Raw genomic sequence first — 24,435 nt, 5'->3', positions numbered from 1 at the left:
CAGTCAAGTGTGTGTTGAGTAGCCATTGTTGGATCCGAGTTGCTGACTTCATGTTCGCTGGCTAGAAGGGCAGATTCTAGATCTAAAGCTTCCTTGTCAGTGTTGTCTCTTTTCCAATGGGTCAATTCCACCAGAAAGAGTGTAGCCGAGTTTGGACTACTAAGGCTGTTTAGAAGTGTGAGGACTTCTTCATTAAAATCTGGCATTGGGAGAGGTGGTCGACATATTAGTATTATATCAATACTATTATGAGGAGAAGGAGTCCTTTTAAGATTACACATTTCACAGCCCGTGCATGTAATTGCAGCTGGAAATTCGGATTTGGCAACAATGGCCACTCCGCCCCCACGGCCCTCTGTGCGATTAGCATTAAAAAAGGAGGAGCCTGAGGGGAGGCCAAGGAAATAGATGGACCACTTGTATCACGGATCCAGGATTCCATGATACAGAGGATATCCAGATTGTTGCTTAAAATCAGTGGAGTAGCTTTGCTGAAAATGTTGGGGGGGATAGGGATGGGGTGGAGGGAGGACGGATGGTGGCTCTTAGGGATCGTTTAAGCCAAATTGTTCAAGAAATGTTGGTTGAATGGTAGATTTGACTGAATTCAGTCACCAACATTAGTTAGAGGGCAAAGAAACCAAACATGAAGAGCAGGGGTTGCGTGGGTGTCCCCCGCTCCCAATGTTCAATATTTTTGGCTTCAGCGGCTGGACGGGTGTCCCTCGCTTCCTCAGCATTGGTGGCAGGAGACCCAACAAAAAAAAGGAAAATGGACCCTGCAGCGTCAGATCCGTCCCACGTTAGATGGATGGATCTGACACTGCAGGGTTCAGGAGAGGTGGCGGATGGAGAAAAGGTAAGTAGGGGGGTTTGTGGGTGCACTGGCGGTTTGAGGGGACATGGGTTTATTTTTTTGTACTGAGGTAAAAATGTATTCGCAGCGAAAATGACTATGGTCAATTTCACAATTATTTTGTACCTCGGTCAAACAACCTAAATCCCTGAGGGATAACACTAGACTACTACACCGTTAAGAGTCCATTGCAGGAGCTCTCTTCTTACTTTCATAAGACTTGTTAATGACTCCAGTCAAGCATTCCCACTAAGTCAGTGCCTTGTCTGGGATTGCTCAAGGGAAGCCCTTATTTATATATTTTTATGACAAGTTATAATCTGGATGATGAACCCTTGTATAACGCCCCTCTCTTAGAATCCCCCTGACCCCACTGAGCCACGAAGTAGGTTTGTTTTGCAAATTAAAAAGGTTTATTTGAAAAAATTAAACAATAGATATATATCACACTTTTATAATAAATTAATATTTGATATCACACTTAGACATATGACAGTGATCCACAATGGATGATGTTATACTAGTACACTGGTTTAATTACTTAGGAGTAGTATAGAGGATAAGGTAGCTGAGAATGCTTTATGGTTTCAAGGTTTCAAAGATGAATAAAAGGCAGTACAGAAATAAACTTGACATGATTTCAGCAAAAGATAATATGATCACTTTTTCTCTGACAATCCACTCCCCCCCTATGCAATGTAAGGAGATGGAAGTAACACACAGTCTTCAGGAATACAATCACAGTACAATACGAATTCAGTTCCCCCCTAGCAAGCTTATAGCACCAGGGATGATTTTGAAACACAGGCGAAAGACTTTCAGGTGATTTGCAAGGGAGTGAAATATGCTAAAATTGATTTTAATTCCCTCTAAAGGTTCAGGGTGAGTGAGAGATACTTTAAATCAGTTCAGGTCCACACTAACTGATTAATGAGGGATTATCAGGTTGAAAACGGATTTCAGTGATGGAAGCAAAGGACAGATCTTTCTACACGTGGTTGAAATGAAGCAAAATGTCAAATCGCAGCACTTTTTTTCGAGTGCGTCGAGCGCAATTACGGAGGCGCTATAAGGAGTAGCAAGTTGGTTTACAGCTTGTTGGAAAGCTGGGAATCTTAGCTTTACAAATAAATTTTGTTCCTAGGATGCACGGGTTCCAAAGATACGGACAATTTTGTAAAGGTAGTTTTTCAGAAATGAAATTACAGTTTCGGAATGACAGATGCGCTTTGAAAGGTTTGAATCAACAGGAGGAACACACAATTTCTTATGATGCAGTTCTAAACAGGTTCAAATGTTTTGAATCAGATTATTTTAAGCTGAGAGATGGGTTCTGCACAGTTCTAGCTGGGTACTCACACTATAAATTTGAAAGGAATGGCCTCGTCACGGATCTGGTCAACAAGTTTAGCTGCAGTTCTCTCTGCTCGGCGGGTCAATCAGGCACCGGTTCTGTTCACAGCGGTCTGGTCTGGGTCTCTGGTTCTGCTGGTCTGGATCAAGTGGATTCTGGATACCGCACTGCTTTCTGGGCACTACGTTCTGATACACAGGACTTTTAGCAAGCAGCAAACCGCACAGCCCGGCGGTTGAATAGTTTGCAAAAGATTTTGAGGCCTGCTGAAGAGTTCAGCTCTTTGGAGTTTTTGTTCTGGAGTTAGTCTGGATCTCTGGAGTTCTGGTTTCTGGAGTTCTCCGTCAGCGTGCTGCGCAGGAATTCAGTTCAAGGTTGGAAAATGAATGTCCCTGTCTGGCTTCCAGGGGCTCTTTTCATGTCTTTTGAAAATGGGTGTGGATGATAACTTTCTATGCCCAACCCACTCATGATTTGATAGGTCAAGGATTTCTCTTTGACCTGATTTGAGAAGGGAGCAGTGAGTCATCCTATGTCATCAGGTGTCATGTTTATGGCTCCAAAGAAAGAACACTCCCCTTTGCTCTTACCTTAGAAAATCATTTTCATAACTAAACATATTTCCTAAATACACAAGTGGTTGACATTACATGTACATATCATATATTACTTTGGGTAGATCTCTGTTCCAATTCTGATGTTTCTAAGAGCCAGGGTTCAAAAATGGCAACTTATTTTCGTTTTTAGTTGGTTTACCAATATTGGATTTTTACCAAAAATTACACAGATGTACACCGCCTTTCTACACATATTCCAGTAAATTGTCATTTTTCTAGCGTGAACCCCGTGTCTGCAATCTCCATAATTCATGGGGTTTTGCCTCAGAACATGGTACAGAGTCCTAACACCTCTTAAAATGTGCACAGAAAAATCACAAGAATAATGATATTAATTATATAATTTTGACAAGTCCGTACTATGAATTATCCATCTTTTTAAAATTGTGCTCTGGCCCAGAGGGGTGTGGTTTCCCAAAGCACATGGTGGAATTTCTGGTTTGTCCACTTCCTCCAACTCAAGTTGTTCGCAGAGGCACTGCCCTTCCCAGTTTCTCTCAAGAGGAAGCCATTTACGACCCCCCCTAATTTAACATTTGCCTGAGCCAAGGAAGGCTCATTGTTCTGTTTCCCTCCAGTCCTAGGTGCTCCTCCCCTGATTCAATCAGGGAGGTGTCATCTCCTTTTGGTGGGGGCAGCAGAATGCAGCCAGGCCTGGGAAGAGTGGCTGAGCAAGTTTCAACTCCTGTCGGTGGTAGTTGCCAGGCAGAATTCACTCTCTTCCAGCCAGGCTTCACCCAAATGTGACTTTTGTTCCCAGTTTTTCTTCATCCAAATCAAACTTACAATTTTAACACTTGCAGCTGGAACGCTGATTCTAAGTTCAAAACTATGACATTTAACAGTTGCAAACTATGTGACACTCAACAGTAGGTCACTCATTTATTTTAAACATTTAGATTTTAGTGTCTTTCAGTCCAATTTAACTTAGGCTGCTGACATCCACAGCTCAGCCAGTTTCATTATGAACATTATTTTAGGCTCTTTCTCTTTCCAGATTTTGTATGCACACAAGTCTACCTTCTGCCAAATGTCTGCTGGTGTTCAGTGAGATTTTTGAATATCTTGCAATGTTTGAAATAGGCATTTTTAGCTTGCATTTCAGAGAAACAAAGGTGATTTCAAAGCGCTTTTTGAGCTAAAAGGCACTGCTGTTTTTCCTTTGGCACGCATTCCACTCATGGCACTCCTGGCCCATCACGCTCGCACTGGTGGGTGGTAGGTCAGGCGACCATTTTGGTGTGTGCAAAAACTGCGCGGTTTTCCTGGATTCTGGCGCAAATGTGGGCTTTTCCGCCATCTTGGATTTCCTAAGCCCACAGCACCAAATGTTGCAGCATAATAGTCCAAACGTGGATCAGGACACCCAACAGACTGGTGGCCTATCTTTAAAATTCAATTGGGCCCCCGCACATCTTCATCCGGCCTGCCATGCACCCAGTGACACAACATAACATTCACAAACGTAATTTCAATAGAACATACAAACAATGCATTATTTATCATTCATTCAGCCACAAAAGTCAACACACATATGCTTGTATACACTCTCACTCACACACAAATGCACCCAACACCTCCATTGACATAAAATGTGTGCACACAACATTTATATGTACATATACAATAACACATGGAAACAGTAGTGCAACGTCCATTGAGCAGACCAGACTTTATCACCCCCTGATCCCTGAAATGTTGGACTAAGTTTATGCCATGGCCAAAAGGAACAGATTCACTGCAATGTCAGCAGATTTGTCCTTTCATTCAAAGGCAGACGCCATCAGTTAATGCAGTGCAGTGGGTGACTAGATATACTTGGTATCAATTCTTAAATGCCATATATATCCAAACTTGGGTTCTGCACAGCACCTTATATGTGTACGTGCTGATAGATTTTTTATACAAGATTCTGATTGATTAAAATTAAGGTATGTTTTCAAATGGCTCCAAGCAGTGGAGTAACAAGCCGGGAGAGGCAGGGGGGAAAAGGGGGCAGCGGAGAGGGGGCAAGACTAGGACATTTGTCATTGGAACACCTCGCCCATTTGGCACATCAAAGAGGGCGCCCAACAGCAAAGGTGTCCCGCTGGCAAGTCCTGCTCAGCACGCTCATTGTCCTGGCAGCAGTACACCTTACTCGTTTCGAATGGTCGCGGTGTGCCACTGCCAGGATAATGTCCCAAGGAGCTCCGCGCAGCAGAGGGTCCTCACGTTGCTCTGTATCAACAGAGCATTACAATGTGAGCCATTAGGTGCTGATGGGAGGGAGGGGGGTACTATTAGCAGGGACTTTTGTCCCTTTAGAAATGGGAATGGGAGAGAGTGATCAGAAGTGAGAAAGGTGCACAATGTTGCATGCTTTATGAAATCATGACTATGGCTTTAAAACCCAAGGGGGATTTGTTAGGCTCACATTTATCTATATGATGCTATTGTGACTTTGCATGCAGAATGGGGAGAATAAAACTAAAGCCATACTCACATTGCTCAACATATTTCTATGACAATGTATATAGTGTATGGTTAGTTTACTATCGAAGGCTAGTTTATTATGTAATGTGGTTTGCTTCCAAGGCTTTGCTACAAATAATTATTTAAGAACATGAAATGTAAAGCAAAACCTTAATAAATATCTATATCAACTAAACCTGGAAAAATGTGCGTGGTCGCTTACATTTTCCACATCTCAGTTTCACCATTTACCCAAGTGTGTGATCCTGAGCAAATAATTTAATCGCATTGTGCCTTATCTGCAGCTCTGCAAGTGACTCTGATTCACTTCAAAGCTTATGTTAATGTATCATGGTATTATAATGGAAAAGCCTAATGACTATAGAGTTGCTCCACATAAAACAAAAGAGCAATTTAGGTATTTTCTACCACAAAGTTACTGGTCACTTGGCTTATTTATGGCCACTTATTCTAAAGTCACTTCCATGGTGCCTCCAAGTATCAAGGACTGATGATGCGCCTTGCAATGTCCTTTTCTGTGAAGTCACTTCTGTTGGTGCAATCCATGTAATAATTAGGAGGTTTGCATGTATTTTGCCTCAGAGGGCTTGGACAGAGCTCTAATAGGTCAGTTTCCTGCATCTGGAATGATCCTGCGTTTTTCTTTTTTTTTTTGTTGTGTGTTAAAATGCCATCTACCACTAATGTTACCAAAAAAGTAGATTGGGGCAGGGGTGGGCGGTTTAGGGGGCGCCAATGAGACCATGTGGAATTCCACACACTGCATTTCGTTGCCTCCTCCCCCACACTCTCCCAATGCTGGATACTCCCCTGCTTAGTTTGGTAAGTGAAGCAGTTTTGGTGGCCTGTAACCTGAACCATGACACCCACTTAATAATTTGCACCAAACCGTCCTGAAAAATTGTCTGCAAAACTCGAAATACTTTTTGCCAGTTTGGTGAAGATTATTTTTGGCGGCAGGGGGAAAAGTTATACAGGGCTCCTAAAAGTGTGCTTTTAACACAAAATCCCATACGGTTCCTTCTGCGGACCTAGAGCAAAAACTACTTAACAAAAGTTCGCCATGTTTGGAAGTCGTACAGCACTCAAATTCACTTCACAGAATTTGCAGAGTATGACAGTTTTGGGTCACAAGTTTTCTCACCTTGACTATTTCCACTCTACTTCATTTTGAAATTAGTGTGGTGGTGCTTTAGTAGCAAAAATGGCAAGAATAATTTTAGAGGCGTTGCAGAGTTGTGGCTTGCCACAGAGAATGCACCATTTTTTATTGTTAGTGTGTCTTCATACCTGGGGTCTTAATGTGCACTGGGAGCTCTGCTCACATTGTCCAAATGTGACATGTGCCCCCACTAGGGCCAGTCCGCAGCCCAGCCCCCAACATACATACACAAACACAATTAAAAATTATTTTTAAAAAAGTACCTCTGCTCTGCTTTGCTTTCAAATGCCGCCCGGGCCACGTCTCATGTTACACCTACCTAACCTCTTTGCACTCACGCACCTCCCGACAGAAACCAGCAAGCTGAATGAGCTTCCTAGTTCCTATCTGTGTGTCGCACAAACACAAAGCCAGAATGTGATTCTCAGAGCCGCAGTCCCATGGAAGAGCTGCTGCTAGCGTGACAGCACAGGCGCCAGTCTCTGCAACACCCAGTTCAGCACCCTGGCTGCTAACTTTGAGTCAGGCCAGCCAGGGTGAGGGACTGAGCCATGCAGGGCATCCCGGCCCTGAATGTGTTGTAGCGCAGCTGGCAGGCATCTCAGCATTATGTAATGAGACAGCGCCAGCCTTGCTGGGCACCCCAGCCCAGCTTGTGCTGTCCAATTACATAATGGATGATTGCAGCCCCCCCTGCCCTCCCTCCAAAAGATGGGGGGGACAAAAAGGCATGCCACTGAAGTTGGGGGGGACAAAACCCACTGTTCCCCCTATAATTACGCCCATGCTTAAAATTAAGTCATGTAGGTCTTGGGCATGTTTGACTAACGATTGTGTATTGAGAAGAGCGATTTTTAGAGTGCTCTTTTATTCTTTGGGTCGAGTGGGTTTTAAATCACTAGCAAGATGAGAAAGGTTAGTGGTTCTAGGGGGGTAGGGCTCTCAGAAGGTAGAAGTTCTGGAAGGGCGGGGGAAAGTGCAGTAGGGTAGGCGGCAGCAAGGGAGACCAGAGCACTAGCACTAGAGGAGACCTAACCTCATCCAAAGTGCTATGTGATACTGGTGGTCTAGGGGGGTGGGCCTTCACCATTCAGGAATGATGGGCGGCTATCCAGTTTAGTTTGTTTCAGCCTATCAATAAGCGTCAGCCTATTGAGATGCAGCGCCGTAACTGATAAGGGTTCTCTGATAGGGAAACCCATGGTCCGGGAAAGCCCTTGGTTGCTGGAGTAGTGAAAACATTGTAGGAGTAGGGGCTTTCAACTTACTGTGCGATCCTCCATGCCGAGCCTGTTGATGACCCGTGAAGACCGGCTTGGAACTGAAGCATCAGCACTGAAGTGCCTGACGTATCAGTATAAAGGGCCCAATGTGCCCTGGGAGATGTAGTTTCAATAACGGAGCGTAATGCTCACAAATAGCGCTTCCACTTATCAGCCTACAAAATGAGAGTGCTTTATCTCTCTGCCTTCAGTCTTTAATAATCCCTGCAAACAACAGCTGCACACAGCGGGAGTTCTACTGACACACACAAGCCGGCGGCAGTGAAAGAACACAGCACTTACATCGAAGCGAAGAAGGATTAGTAAACAAAAATGCACGCATGCAACCTTTTGCAAAGTAAACAATACCTGAACGAAGAAAGGTATTGTGTCCGTTTAAGTACCGGCGAAGACCGGCTTGGAACTGAAGCACTGTCAAAGCGGCAAAATTCTGGAACTCCGTTCCCGCCGCAGTCACAAGGGATGACAATTTGAGAACCTTCAAGAAAGTCCTAAAAACGTTGCTTTTCAAGTAATCCCCTTCCCCTCCTCCCCCCCCCACGATCAGCCCTTTTGGCTGACATATCAGTATAAATTGCCCAATCTTATAACAGATAATGGTCTAGGTGTACTTTTTATTACTGAGAATGGATTTAAAGACAACAGTAAAACCATCCCTCATAATATTGTTCCTCAGAACTTTGCTATGAAGTGGGACAAAGAATGGTATCCTCGAGGAGGAGGTATTGCAATGATCTTTAGGAAGCTGTTTGATGCTAGCATTCTTCCCCTCCTTTCTTTGGATAAGTGCTCAGATTTCACATCAGTCAAACGTGAGTTGGATAATCCGAGATTCAGAAAGGTCCTGCTTTGTTATCGAATAACGGCCCCCTCAAAAATATGTTCAGTTGTCTTTGATTCTTTCCTAAGCAGTGAGGATTTCGTTTTTAGAAATTATGGAAATATGAATCTCTGGATTGACTGCACTGACAACCCAGGAGCAAATTATATGAAAGAGAATTTTAATAGATATGAGTTATTTAAATCACCTTTCTAGTGTATGTATTCATAAGAAAGGACACTGCTTAGACCAAGTATTTCCTAGAGAACGTATCGTAATACTTGATGAAATTATTCAAGTGTCTTGGTCTGGCCCTTTTGTTAGGTTATTTAATATTATCCATCCACAACTCCCTGTTTGTAGTTTGATCAAAAATCCTTGTTCCGCATATTGAAAGAAAACAAATGACCATCAAACCAAATACAAGAGGAACTTAATAAAATGAAGGTGGACATGGACATTTTGTGTGCTGATTTTGTTGTCTCCCTTTTATTGTTTTTTTGTCGAATTTGTAACAATGCCCTTTCCCCCGGCAAAAATCTAGACCTAAAAATCTTGTTTCTCCATGGTTTACCTCAGACCTGAGAGATTTAAAAAAAACATTAAACCAAGTAGATAGAAAGAGGCTAGTAAAAGAGCAGATACCAAGATTCCCTAGCACGGGTTATAAATATTGGCATTTTGTATAAGAAAGCTATCTTTACTGCAAAAAAACTTTTCTTGCAGAAGGAGATTGGCAAGGCAGAAAATGCTCCTTAACAGCTCTTCCCGGTGATTCAGTCTTTTTTCAAACCACACCAATGACTGCTTCTACATTCTGCAAGCCTTGAGCTGCCCTGAATAACTTTTCATATCTAAGATTGCAGTTCTCAGCTTGGAAGAGGGCAGCTAGTGCGCCAAAGGACTGTCCACGGGCTCTGTTGGGAGATTTACTGTCGATCTCACCTTCAATGAAATTGGATTTTCACTCGGTATCTCCAAAGAATAGGCTGACCTTAACAAAAAATATGTATCCTACCTGTCATCTTGAAGATACCCTGCCAGCTATAATAAAAAAATATATTGCTGATCCAATCGTGAATTTTATAACTGCATTTATTAACAAATCACTAAGCGAAGGAGTGGTACGGTTCCCATTGAATATATCCTGCAACCTTCCTCTATTAAAGAAACCATTCCTTGAGCCATCTTTCTGGAGTAATTACCACCCAATGGCTGGTCTCTGCTGATTTCCAAAAAAAGTGAAGCAGCTGGCAACAATCTGTAGAAGAAGACAAAATGCTGGATGAGTATCTCTATGGCTTTCTCCCCGGACATGGCATGGATATGGCTTTACTCACACTATGCAACAATATTCTTTAAAATGCTGATAATGGACATCTGACCTCGTTGCAGTGCTGGACCTGTCCGCAGCATTCGATAAGATGGACCATGGGATTTTATTGCCACGTCTATTCAACCGAGTGGGTGTCTTGGATCATGCGTAATGATGGTTTCGCTCTTTCTCTAATAGAAGAATGCAACTGGTCCAACTAGGACCTTTCCTATCGTCAAAAGCATCATTGAAGTGTGGATGTCCTCAGGGATCTCCACTGCCAGTGTGGCTTGTTAATATTTACATTGAACTGCTATTTGACATTTTTGCTAAATTTGGACACTTGTTCCACGCCTGTGGGAATGGTACTGAGTTGAATCTCATCGTAAGGTGTCTGGTCTCATACCAGTGTATGGATGAAGAAGTGCATTGGACACCGGAAAGTGGCTTCCAGCTTAATCCTAGGAAAACAGAGGGTATCCTTTTAAGCCCCAAGAACAACATTCAGAGCCCCTCGAAAGAGTGTTCTTCACCTGCACTCTTTGACTTACCTATTCCCTTCATATCCAAAATTACAAAAAGAAACTTGGGATTTCACTGGCAAGCAGATCTTGAAATAAATTTGCAAATAAATGAATTTACAAAGACATCATTTTATAAACGTTGTCTACTCAGAGGATACTTCCTTATGTTGATAAGAATTGTTATTCCATCATTGAGGGCTCTCTGATTAATTCAGAACTGGATTGCTGTACTTCATTATAGCTGTGAATTCCTGACTTCCAGGGGAATGCACGAAATGCAACCCTTTGTTTGATAGTTAATCTTTCAAGATTGGATTTGTTCATGACTCACCTTCAATCACTCCACTGGTTGCCTGTTGCTTTCAAGGTCCTATTTTTAGTTTTTAAATGCCTTCATAGGCTGGGACCTAAATATTTGGAAAACAAGGTACAGGTCACGTCTTGCGATCAGGAAATCTATGCCTTCTGCAGATCCCCAACTCCAACTTTACATCCAGGGGTGATCGAAGAGTCTCAGTGTATGCCCCTCGTTTATGGGCTGTGCTTCCAGTTACTATGCGCAAACTGGATGACTGCTTGACCTTCTGTAAAACCCTCAAGACATTGCCTTTTTGCCAAGATGTTGATCCCTATATTTGTTTTGGTTGGTCCATGTAATCAGTTCTCGCTGCTTTGTGCCTTGATGCAGTTTAGTTTGATCGTGGCATGTTATAATTCCACTCAGAAGTTAAGATGGGCTGCGTCATAAAATGTATTGAGGTTGGATTAATCTGCAAAGGGTTGTCTAACTCCAGGTCTTGAGGGCCGGATCCATGTCGGGTTTTCACTATCCCCCCCAATTAATATTCATGAGATAAATCTGCATTACAATTATTCCAAATGTATGCAAATTTTCCTCAGGAATATTAATGAGGGCTATCCTGAAAACCCGTCAGGTTCCCGGCCCTTGTGCCTCAAGGAGCAAATGTATGGATGGAGGCCTCCAGAGGACAGCAGGATTTTTATCCCTGGATTGACATGCATCCCACATTGCACCTGATGTCTCTCAAAGGGAGAGTGATCACAGCTACAAAAATGCTGCCTTGTGAAAACACATTTTCAGTGGTTCAGGCAGAGCTCATAGTAGACTGATGACGGCACCTCCTCAGTACTTTCCAGCTCAGCGCACAGAGCAAGCGGCCATGTGTAGGTTGCGTAAGCTTTGCAAACGCTTACCACGTGCCCGGAGCAGTTGGTAATCATTCAGTGATTCACAGCTGCAAGGAAGGTTGCAAGCCATTGATGAGCTCCCTTGCAAGTTGCACAGACGGAGGGAGCATCTCGTTCCCACCCTTCTTGCATTATGACTCACAAGAGTTTGTAATGTGAACATTGAAAATCGCAATACTAAATGCAGGTCATGATTTTGTTTTGATACACTGCAACTCTTGGTTTAGGCAGGGCTTTTGCACAGCACTGACTTTGGGAGCACAAAACCACTTGATACTGTAGAGGAGCAGTTACATGCCTCTGCAGGAAATCCCGCCCCCCTACCTCCTATATGTTGGAAGTTTGAAATTGTGCCCTGTTTGACACCAGCAGTTGTGACCATACTGCAGCGTATATTAGAAAGAAGATACCCATTGAGACAACCCTATCAAATGCATCCCCGAAGAGACAACCATCTGAGGAAGGAACTCCAGGAAGGAATATGAAAAAGCAGCAAAGAATGACGTTTGTGACATCATAAGAGAATATGAACGACGTCTCAGAAGATAGGGTGAAGAGGGTGTATGGATCTTACAGAAACTAATGATGAAGTAAAGAATCGAGTAAACTTTTAAATACGAAAAAGAAGATTACACGTGCATGAAGTGCTGCAGAGAATCAACTGTTCAATAATTGTACAGACACTGAAACGCAAGGTAGACTAGGTACCTCATTACGGCCATGGCGCTCCCATAATGAAGGGTGCCGGTACGGGACCAGCACCCTTCGTTACGGGATGCCCTATTATGAGGTTCCCTTGTGGGACCCGGTAAGGACGCCTGGTAAAACCAGGCTTCCTTAGCGGGTCCTGCGAGGGGACCAGGGAGCTAATAACGGGCCTGTTATTAACGGGCCCGTTATTAGCTCCCTCCCCATTCCAATTGAGCCCTATGGGGGCTCAAATGGGGATGGGTTTTTCCAATGAGGACTTACCGGGTCCTTCATGGTTGGAATAGCCCGGTAAGTCCTCATTGGAGGAACCTGATACTGGATCCCGGTATGGAGGCAGCCATGCCCTTAGGTCATCATAGAAGCTGGCTATATGTAGTAAATAGAATGCAGGCAAAACCGCCACTGTATAGAAGCTGGACATAGGTATCATGAATTTTAGTAAGCCAGGACCCATGAAGAAGAGAGGGAGAATTGTGTCGTAGCAAGAATAAGTTGAAATTGTGGTGCTGCATGGCGAGGCTGTCTGGCCTAGTATCAAAACTGAAAAAGCCAAGGTCAGCTATCTATTCTTGAAAGGAGTGAACGTGCGAAGGATGAATCATCTCTTCTTAAGGTGCAAAGGAGGAACACCAAGAGTGGAAAGTTGTATTCATTGAAGACATTAAAACCTGCAAAATGAACCAAATTGTGGTCTATTGTCATGTGAGCCAAGGATGAAAATAGAGTTCAGCTTGGAGTCCTAGAACAACGATAGTGAGTGCCCTCACTCCTGTGTATTGTCAGAGACAAGGATACTTTGCAAGGCTAAGTTCAAAGACAATCTTCATGGCATAAGGCTTGGGTGAAGAGAGATGTTGGGCTAATTGGATGAGGAGGTAGAGTAAGGCCTACGTCCCTGCACCTGGGTCTGAGCTTACCTACTGCTAAGTGAACCGAATGTTCCACACATGGCACAAGTGTGCCAACCAATTGTAGAGGTCCATATAACGAAGGACCTTATAGTTTGAACACCAATTGAAAACTGTGTACTTAATGGTTTTGAAGATGACACATTTTAGAGGTAGGCATATATTGTCCACCTGACAGTAGGCAGCCAATCACTATCTTAGTTCCTATATAATGTATAGTAAGATATTCCTCTTAAGCCTATCACAATCCCTAGTAGGTATCCCTAGTAGGTTTTTCATTATTTTCCACGTAGTATGACATTATTTATGATGTATTTTTAGTATAAAGTCTATGTTCTTTGAAAAGATTGCTGAGAGAAATTGAGCAAACGTCTGTTGATGTTCGTTGTAACGCCCTGTTTTAGATCATTGTTAAAAAAACAGTACTTTGCACCTTCGGGAGTTGGTTTGGTTATTTGGACTCAGAGTTATTCTGTGAACCCATCCATTGCATGCACGTTACTAAAGGGCCCTAAGCTCAATACATTATGCCCCAATCGTCTACTCTGCCTTCCATTTTGTTCTCGAATTTGAGAAAGCAACGTCGAGGGGCTTCCCCTTGGCACCTGATCTAATGATGGACTTCAATTTTCTTTTCATGGAAGATAGTTACTCACACAATTTTAGGGAGTGATGTGCACAGGCTTTCAACAAATTGGAATAATTTCCAAATGGAATGATATGACTTCCTAGTCAAAAATTATGTGACTTCCTTGCCAAAAATATAACTAGAAGCACCGTGAAACATGAAATATGCATCTGGGGGTACGACCTGCTATTGGTGGATTGACCTGAAAACCACAGTAAGGTTCTGAGGCAGGTGTTAAGAAAAGGGGTGAACAAAATTGCCACTGGCAAAATAAAATGTGTGAAAATCCCCTCCAATTTCCCTATACCAGCCAAGTTGATTTTATCCCGATTCACTGCTTTTAGGTTAATTATGCTTTTGGGCAACATTTCATTTTTTTGCATGAATGTATTTAATTTATTTATTTGTTTATTTGTACTGTGCCAAAAGCCTGCATGCATCAGGCGCGAAACACATACACATAAAACAAATCCATCAAAGATGGGACATGGGCGAAAGGACTGATCAGGGGGGGGGGGGGAAGGGGATTACTTGAAAAGCAACGTTTTTAGGACTTTCTTGAAGGTTCTCAAATTGTCATCCCTTGTGACTGCGGCGGGAACGGAGTTCCAGAATTTTGCCGCTTTGACAGGGAAGGATCTTCCCAGGCCATTTTCACGCTTATATTTAGGGCATTCGATCTGCTTTTTGTCTGCTGACCGCAATGCTCTACTGGGACAGTACTGTGGTATCAGAGTTTTCAGATAAGATGGCGCAGCTCCATGCACACATTTAGGAATAATGGACCCTACTTTAAAGTTGATTTGTTCTTGTGTAGGTAACCAGTGTATATTCCTCCTGTGAGTTGTGATGTGCTCTCATCTTGTGAGTTTGCTAATAACGCGAATTGCGTTGTTTTGTAGTACCTGACACTTCCTTACATTGTTGGTTGAAGCACCAATCAGTAATGAGTTGCGATAATCCAACTTGGAAAAGACAGTGGCTCGGGCAATAGTTGCTGCATTGTCTCTCGAGATATATGGTCGGATATTTTTCAGACGGTGGAGGGACTAGTTGCAGCTTTTTGTCATCTGATTGACATAAGCATCGGAATTAAGAGAAGCCTCCACTTGAATACCCAGAGTCTTCACCTTGTCAAGGACAGAGATGCAGCTTGTGTCTATTTGGAAGCTGGTGTAGTCGGTGCTTAGTTTAGCCCGTGTAGCTGTTGAGCCGAAAATCATCAGCTCTGTCTTATCGCCATTTATACATAACCAATTGGTTGATATCCATTCTTCAATTAGATGATATATGGTTGATAGGACTATGGCGTCAGTGGCATACACTCATGTTATTTCTATGACTAGCTGGGTGTCGTCAGCGTAGTTAGTAAAAAACACACCCAGACCGTCCACGAGAGAACAAAGAGGTCTAATATACAGGTTGAAAAGTATTGGTGACAGGCTTGCCCCGTGTGGGACACCACACCAAATAGGAGCTGGAGGTGATTGAACCTGCCCCTATTAGATTCTCGCCTCCCGATCAGATAGGAATGAGAGGAACCAGTCCACCGCTTTGTCTGAGCAGGGGCCCAGACAGCCCACTGTTTATTTAAGAATTCCATGATCCACTAGATCAAAGGCCACGGATAAATCCAATAAGGCCAGGATACCCACTTTGCCATCTTCTGCGATTTGTAGCATGTCTGATTGGAGGTCTACCAAAGCAGTTTCAGTATTATAATTAGGCCGAAAGCCGGTCTGCTTGGGATGTAGAATGTTATTTGCTTCAAAAAAGCACTGGAATTGCATGTAAACTGCTTTATCCAGGACTTTGATGTTGCAGTTGGTAATTGACCTAAGGTTGTTCGGATCTTTGGGGTCGAGGTTGTTTTTTTTGGAAGTGGTGTGACTTCAACTCTTTTAATGTACCTTTCCTTCCCTAAAGGAGGCATTTACGAACCTGGTGAGAAAAGGAGCAAAAACGTCCTGATGTTTCAGAAGAATTTTAGATGGAATAGTATTTTTTGAACATGCGGTCTCATTGACTTAAGTATTTTTTCCATGTTGCATGTGTCAATTTCAGAGAACGAGACGGAGGGCTGGCTTGGGACTTTGTTGCCTTTATGCAGAAAGATGTTGATAAGATTGGCCCTGGCGGGTATTTTGTCTTTGATTTTCTTTCGTGCCCTGGTGGTTTTCTCCTCAAAGGCAGCCTGCACTGTCATTGAATCTTGGGCAGTGGGCAAAAAAGGATCTTGGATGGCATTGGGTTTTACTAGTAATTTTAGTGTTTCAAAATGTTTTCTAGAGCTGTTGGTGGCCTGTTCAATTACTGAGTTGTAGAAATTCGTCTTGCTCTCTACCACTTTGTTTTTATAGGTTTTATCGGGCTGTTTCCCAGCATCTTTATTTTCCTTGGATTGGTGTTTGATCCAGATAGAGTCTAGCGTTCACTTCTCTTATTTCAGTGCATCCAGTTCGGGACTAAACCATTTTTGGTGATCAAGATTGGCTCTGACAAGCCTGTTTTTAAGGAGTACTACCTCATCACTCTTAGTGGAAAGCCTTTATGATATTTGTTGAGAGGATGTTCGGCTGAATCATTGTTGGAGGTTCCCTTCATAATGGTGTTAGGGAAAGATGAGAGATCCGCAGGATCACGGTTCTTAAAATTTCTACTGGAGACAGATTTGGCTGAATTTGGGCATTTTGTATGTTCCTTGGGAAGTTGGATGTGTAATTCAATGTAATGATGATCAGACCAAATCCATGGTAATGTTTGATCGATCTGGGCGGCTATGTTTCTAGTGCTCACCCAATCTAGAATATGATTTTAATCATTAGTAGGTGCGTTATTAATAACTTGGAATTGTGCATTGTTTAGAGCTCTTTCTAATTCTATGTCTTCTTTATTAGACCTGTCCCCTTTCCAGCGATTGAAGTCACCGAGGAGAAGCACAGTGCGGTTTGCGCCTTCTAGTGAGTTCAGGATGTGTGTTATATCCTCGTTGAAATTGCCCATTGTGGTAGGTGACCTGTAGATCAGGACAATGTTTATACGGTATGCAATGATAAAATTGCGGCAAAAATGTCGCCTGTACAAAAAGTGGTTGCAAAAATGCTGTGGTTTGACCCGTTAAAGGTGTACTCTGCTCCCCTTAAACTTAGAGCTCTTACTAAAGGTGTCCCCCGCATCGTTGACATGGATTGCGGCAGCAAAACCACTGCCTTTTTGCTGTGATATTTTGTGTCCACGGCCATTTTAGCCGCGATTTTTACACATGGAATCGTTTATACAACTGTTATGGTTGGAAGTCATTTTAGCCAGCAGTATTTCACAGTGCGGACAGACAATGGGGAATGTAAACAGACCTTGCTCGGTTTTTGCTATTATTGCCACCCCACCTCCCACTCTGGATTCCCTGTTTTTGCAGAGCATGGAGTATCCTACGGGTGCTGCTAGATTGAAGGCAGGGCCACTAGTATTTTTTTACCCAAGTTACAATTAGGCACAAGATGTCTAAGTTTCTATCAACAATCATTTCATGGATATTGGTTGTGTGTCTGTTCAGGGATCTAGTATTAAGAAGAGCTATTTTCCGGGAAAGTCCAGACATGTGTTTGTGAGGGGAGTGGCCCATATTAGTTGTTGGATTGCAATCAGGCAATCAGGGGGCCGAAGCATTTCACAGCTTGAACTTTAGGGCAAAGAAGTCTGAAATTTGACATTTTGCTAGAAAACAAAAATTTGGGCAAAAAGTGAGATTTCAGGCGAAATTGAAATGTTTGGTCTGTGGGTGAATTTTGTCCAGTATTCACCAATTTCTCAGCGGAGGGAATTCGGCTATTTCGCTCATCCCTATTTATAGACACTGGGCAAAAGATCAGAGAGACCATTTTCCAGGTCCACTACCGCTTGGGAATGCTAGACTTGGTGGAGGTCAGTGTGGTGGGCCTCGGTTGCACCTCATTTGAATATGAAAAATGGGAGTGTCAGAGGAGAGGTTATGAACGGACAATACTTAGTCAGAACACAATCCTACTTACCGCTGCAGAGCATGGCCATTTACTGTAGGTCGAAATCTGCCCATGTTCCAACTCAGGCAAATATGCAAGGACTAGCTCTCCCCCGATTGGTTGACTGTACTTTTACCAAAACATCTGTAATTGTATTTTTCTTTTTAACATATCACCTGCCCATGAGCAGGTGAGAAAAGCACATCGATTTTTGACAAAAAGCAATCTATTCCTACTGCCATCTGTGAATATATTTGCTATGGAAAGTAATCTTTGACTGATGTGCAAAGCAGCTATTAACATAAAACTCTCGTTTTCAGTGCGATTTGCAGTTTTTAAGAGGTTATGTTATGGGGGATGTTTCTACCACACCTCTCATGTAGACGACCTCATGACGCTCGTTTTCAGTGCGATTTGCAGTTTTTAAGAGGTTATGTTATGGGGGATGTTTCTACCACACCTCCCATGTAGACGACCTCTCCTCATGACGCTACTCGCAGTAAATAATGTCTTCGCTGCCGTCTTCTTCCATATCTGTTTAGTAAGGGCCTGTATTGTTAAATAAGGCCCTGCTAGCTAGTTAAATGTTTTGCGTATTATTTCTGTGTGTATATGGCCCTTCTCCTTACGGTCTGCTTGCACCCCACACCCCCTTCCCTCAGGTGCTGTTCGGCTTTGGGGCTGTCTCTCAGGCTGAGACCTCTCGCACTGTCACTCCTGGCCCTGAGAGGGCCTTGCCTTGCTATAAAGTGCCTCTCGCATTCCTGCCAAAGTGAAGGGAAGCGGCCAGGGAACCGCTGTCAATCAGCCCAGAAACGCCATGGGGCAAAGAAAAGTATCTGAATGGGGGGTGGACAGGGAGGGACCCCAAAGCTCCTCCCCCTACTCATAGCTCCCACTCTCACTCTCGGATACTGTCACTCCAGCCAGTTCCCACCACCAGGCAACATTCACGACCACATCTGGAAGCCTCTGGCCCCACAGCAGCCCCAGCACCGGGTAGGGCAGGACAGTCCTTTTTGGGGGGAGCAGGGAGCACCGTGAAGAGGGTGGGATCCGACAGGGCCTCCTCTTCTGTGCACACCCTCTCCGTGCACACTGTCGAGGGAGCAGAAGAGGCTGAGTTCCGGGCTGCAACATGCACACAGCTGGGACAGGTAAGCGTGCACCGCGCTCCGGGCCCCCACAGTCAGGCATTTTCCACGCCCCAGGGGAATCCGAGGTTTGCATGCCAGACGTGTCTCATTTCACGGGGCTTAAACAGAGCGCCCCAAATCCCACCCGAATTACCAACATCAAATAAGAACGACTTGCCGGTGCTGTGTGGGGCAGAACCCAAAGCGCACGCGCCTATTGGACGTGGATCTTCTCTCTCACGAGGGGTCATTTTGAAGACGTGTCTGGATGGTGTATCCAAAAGGTTCATAGTGTATGAATGTTAGCGCCTTGTCTGTTGCTGTTTTTGCAGTCAGTCCAAGAAATTGTATACATTTAAACCCGGAACACTTTGCACTAACTAACTGAGCTAACAAGCCCTCAATCTTTTTTGTTGTTTCTGTGGGTGGGAAACACTGATAGTATATTCCCTCAAATATCCTAATGCAAAATGAAGTATCGGCTATTAAATATTGGAAAATACAGCATTTTAAATAGATAACCACCAGAAAGGCTCACTAATAATAGTGCCTATTGAATAGCGTGTTGAAAAACAGCTTGATGAATAGCACGTGCGTGCAGATCGACAGGGAACGCCCACTGGTTTTTAAATGAACAAATAAATAAATAAATAAATAAATAAATAAATAAGCAGTCTGTTAGCCACTCGTGTTAATTCTCAAGAAGCGGCTTTTTATGAGCGGTGTTGATGCCTTCCTGCGTTACTGGCGCTAGTGTATTATGTTGCTTGAATAATCCATTCTTACTGCACACTTTCTGAGAACAGGACAGCCACTGGCACCAGGGGAAGGGATGTTGGTAGCGGCGCAGGGGGTCGCTGTCTAATAACTACAGGAAACAAGGCAAGGAAAAGCAAGCCGGGGTACGAAGCAACGCCCCCGGTGCTCTGGATCAGTAGTGGGTCGTGGATCCACGAGACCTGGGTTCCAATCATTGCTCACCCTCTTGAACGTGGTGTGATTCTGAAAAAAAATGCAGTATTTTGCACTGGGTCGCGTCCTTTGCCTACCAAAGTGGGATTGCGCGAAAGCAGGTGAAAACTGTCGGTCCATAAATGTGGTTTCCAGTTGCGTGTTTTGTGTTGCCTTCTTGTAGTGGAGTTAAGTGGCAGATACCGCGTTGTGCTCTCGGCTTGTTGGCTTAGTTATAAGTACGTATTTTACGCCACGCACATTCAGTCGAACTGATTCATAAATAACACGTAGCACAATTACCACTGGTACCTCCAACATCCAACGATTCAAAACTGTGACTCGGCCAGTGGTCGAAGTGAGCGGGAACGGCCGTGAGCGGCGTTCCACTACTTGTATTGTTTACTGTTAACAGCGCCACTACGTTTTGCACCCATTTCCCCCTTCCAGGACGGTTCTTTGTGAAGTTAAACCACACTTCTCCATGTTCCCACCTGATAGCAGTTACAGCTAAACTAAAATCCGTTTCAACTCAATTGGCTGCAAACCTTGAAAGATGTGTTGCCCCTTTTCTCCATTCCTGCCTACTCTGCCCCCCGCCCCCTTCCGCTTGGGTCACAGTTCCACTGTTGTTTTTGGGACATATCTACCAATGATAGTTACAGCAGGCGCTGAATCCTCTGAGCTATCTTAGCACGTTCTGGTTTCAGAGTGCTGGTTCGCTGGAGGCACCGACTGTCCCATACGTGGTTACTGGTCGCTGCGATGTTACTCTGGCTTCCTTCTTGGTTGGGAGTGCACTGTTTAATGTTTCATGGTTTGTGTACACAGTGTGGAGTTGATTAATTACTGGAAATTGATGACTGCAGGTGTGCAGGAGAATACGCGGAAGTAACTGTGTAATGTAAGTGAAAGCTCCCAGAGCAGTCCCCTCCTATACCAGCGGAAAACTGCTGGCACTAATGGGAGGTGGGTGTGTCTCGACGCTTTGGAGAAGGGTTTAAGAACCTTTCCCCTTCACGTCACCTATAGCTAGCATTCACTACTTTCTGATGTGTCTCTGTTCTGTTGGTCAAATAGTCCTTGTTTGTAACGTTGGGCTGTGGTTCCCTTCTTCTGACCAATGCTAGCCAGTCCACAGTATTAGAACTGGCCAATTTGGGAGATTGGCGAGCTCAACTGGGTGGTAGGTAGCCCGTGTTTCAATACGTTCACACTTAGGCGACAGATCCGTGGATAGGATTGGCCCTTTACTCTGGGGAGTGAACGGATCCTGCCCGGGGAGGAAGGCTCCCCTCTCTCTCTCTCACTCTTCCCCCCTCTCTCTCTCTCCCTCCCTCTCCCCCCACTTCTCTCTCTCTCCCTCTCCCCCCTCCACCCCTCTCTCACTCCCCCCGCCTGGGATGGGCGTGCGCGCACACGCCCGCCGCTTTCCGCACGTCTGGGTTCATTTCTTTACTAAACACAGCACACTGACTTCTACCTGTAACACTCGCGGTGAGTGAGCGCCTGTCACCAGGGTAGCACCGCGTGTGCAGCAACAAATCAGGCTGATGATGGCAGGGTGGGGCGAGGGGGGGCACTGTACACATTCCTGACATTTCTGAAATGTACATCCATCTCCAACGTGGCACTGCCACTGGCACCTGCCCTGAAGCTCATGTTCTCCGGTGGGTTTAGTTTGAGACATCACGCTGCCTCGTGTCAGGGGGGGGGTCTGGGCAGCTCCTCAACCCATGTTTGCCCCTAAACGCTTATAGTTCATACTTTTTCATAGGATGCACGAAGCTAAATTACAAGTGCCAGAATACGTTAAAAAGTGCACAAAAATGATCACATTATAAGCACATGCTCGAGTTGTCAGTATAAGACATTTGAAAAGTGAGATTCTTGTGTTTGAAGAGGAGAGTGGGGTTGGGCGGGTGCTAGTAGGGGCAGGGTGGTTAAATACACGCCATCATTATCCATTCCATTCGAGAGACACTAACCCAGCCCTGGTTGTAATTTTGCATTTTTGCACTCTGCATTTCGCAATTATAAACCCTGGGCTACAAGTTCCAGAATGCAAGGTTAAAACCAGGGCTGGGCCTAGCGTCTCCCGAAGTGAATGGACAATGTTGGCATGTGTGCGGTTAATAGTTGCAATGCAAGACAGATTCAGCCAGTCCTGCTGTTGCTGTGATCTGTGTTTCATCTGCAGGTTCGAATCCCGGCAAGGTCGACTCAGCCTTTCATCCTTCTGAGACCGATCAAGGGAGTACCGTTACCACAAAAGTGATGGGTGGAAGGTTTCGAATGAATCTGATCCACTGGCAATTGCTCTGGGCAACCTTCCACACCACCGTTTTTTAGCCCGTCTGCGCTATTGCAAAAGGGGTCCAGCCATGTGCCAATCAGTCAGCAGCTGCCACCACGATGGTAGCAGCCCAGCCCAAACTGCTGGGCCAGGTCCCCTCTGCACAGAAAACCAAGCAACCCCAGACATGTTTCGGCCTTGTTGGACCTCCTCAGTGAGGTGCAGCCTGGTTCCCTACGGCGCAGCGAGCAAGGGACCCACGTCTGGGCATACCCTCTCTCACATGGAGAGACAAAAGTCACCCTGAGTTGGACGGGTATGCTCAGACGTGGGTCCTGAGTCTGCCTGGCCTAGAGACCCAAGCTACTCCTCACTGATGACGCCCAACAAGGCTGAAACATGTCTGGGGATGCTTGTGGTCTCGTGCAGAAGGGATGTGAGCAGTTCGGGCTGGACTGGGGTAGGACCAATCCTGATTTGCATATGGTTTTTCCCCTTCTGTAATGGCTTGGCAGGCTGAAAAACGATGGCCTGGAGGGGTGCCCAGAGCTTTGCCCGTGGTTATGATTAATTCAAAACCTTCCAGCCATCACCTTTCTGTTTTGCCAAGGGAGTACCGTTGGCACCTTGAAACACTCGTGTATAGGTGCCGTACAAATGCCCAATAAATAAATAAATACCAATTTCGATTGATTAATAATAATGTATGTGACTGTTCTGTGTAAAGCGCTTCGGATAAAAGCGCTATATAATTAACACGTTATTATAAATAGCAAGTTATTGTAGGTCCTTTCACTGAATAGGAACAGCAATACTGGGGTGATCAATGGATTGTCTTGGTGGTGGGAGTCTCAAGGGCCACTCATTCATGTTGCAGAGGGGAGGGCCACTCATTAATGTTGCAGAGGGTAGGGCCATTTGATGTTATTGGTGGTGGGACTCTCAAGGGCCACTCATTCATGTTGCAGGGGGCGGGCCATTTGATGTTATTGTTGGTGTGACTCTCAAGGGCCACTCATTCATGTTGCAGGGGGAGGGTCACTTGGTGTTATTGGTGGTGGGAGTCTCAAGGGCCACCCATTCATGTTGCAGGGGGGAGGGCCATTTGATGTTATTGGTGGTGGGGCTCTCAAGGGCCACTCATTCATGTTGCAGGGGGAGGGCAATTTGATGTTATTGGTAGTGGGACTCTCAATGGCCACTCATTCATGTTGCAGGGGGGAGGGCCATTTGATGTTATTGTTGGTGTGACTCTCAAGGGCCACTCATTCATGTTGCAGGGGGAGGGTCACTTGGTGCTATTGGTGGTGGGAGTCTCAAGGGCCACGCATTCATGTTGCATGGGGAGGGCCATTTGATGTTATTGGTGGTGGGAATCTCAGGGGCCACTCATTCATGTTGCAGGGGGAGCGCCATTTGGTGTTATTGGTGGTGGGAATCTCAGGGGCCACTCATTCATGTTGCAGACCGGGGGGCATTTGGTGTTATTGGTGGTGGGAATCACAGGGGCCACTCATTCATGTTGCAGAGGGTGGGGGGTCATTTGGTGTTATTGGTGGTGGGACTCTCAAGGGCCACTCATTCATGTTGCGTGGGGGGGTTCACTTGGTGTTATTGGTGGTGGTAGTCTCAAAGGCAACGCATTCATGTTGCAGGGGGAGGGCCATTTGATGTTATTTGTGGTGGGAGTCTCAAGGGCCACTCATTCATGTTGCAGGGGGTGGGGGGTCATTTGGTGTTATTGGTGGTGGGACTCTCAAGGGCCATTCATTCATGTTGCGTGGGGGGGTCACTTGGTGTTATTGGTGGTGGGAGTCTCAAAGGCCACGCATTCATGTTGCAGGGGGAGGGCCATTTGATGTTATTTGTGGTGGGAATCTCAGGGGCCACTCATTCATGTTGCAGACGGAGGGCCATTTGGTGTTATTGGTGGTGGGAATCACAGGGGCCACTCATTCATGTTGCAGGGCAGGGGTCATTTGGTGTTATTGGTGGTGGGACTCTCAAGGGCCACTCATTCATGTTGCGGGGGGGCCATTTGGTGCTATTGGTGGTGGGACTCTCAAGGGCCACTCATTCATATTGCAGGGGGAGGGCCATTTGGTGTTACACCACCAATCCCTGGATGCCAAGTACCGTTTTCTGAAAAACCTTTTACTGGCTGAAGTTGTGAGACATGGCAGAGGACCAGC

At 44.9% G+C, this 24,435-nt stretch overlaps 1 protein-coding gene across 1 annotated transcript in view; it reads left to right on the top strand.

The window, feature by feature from the left end:
- The first annotated feature begins 18,798 nt into the window (after nucleotides 1-18,798).
- LOC138514720 (collagen alpha-1(VII) chain-like) overlaps nucleotides 18,799-24,435 on the top strand; it is a 1,453,166-nt gene continuing 1,447,529 nt past the window's right edge. The window contains exon 1 of the mRNA XM_069630120.1: nucleotides 18,799-19,017. The gene's annotated coding sequence lies outside the window, so the exon portion shown is untranslated. The remainder of the gene's footprint in view (nucleotides 19,018-24,435) is intronic.

The sequence above is a fragment of the Ambystoma mexicanum genome, chromosome 12 (assembly GCF_040938575.1).
Source record: "Ambystoma mexicanum isolate Mex_15411 chromosome 12, UKY_AmexF1_1, whole genome shotgun sequence".
NCBI classification, from domain to species: Eukaryota; Metazoa; Chordata; class Amphibia; order Caudata; family Ambystomatidae; genus Ambystoma; species Ambystoma mexicanum.
Note: the sequence above shows the minus strand (reverse complement) of the source record. Positions and strands in the feature narration are given on the sequence as shown.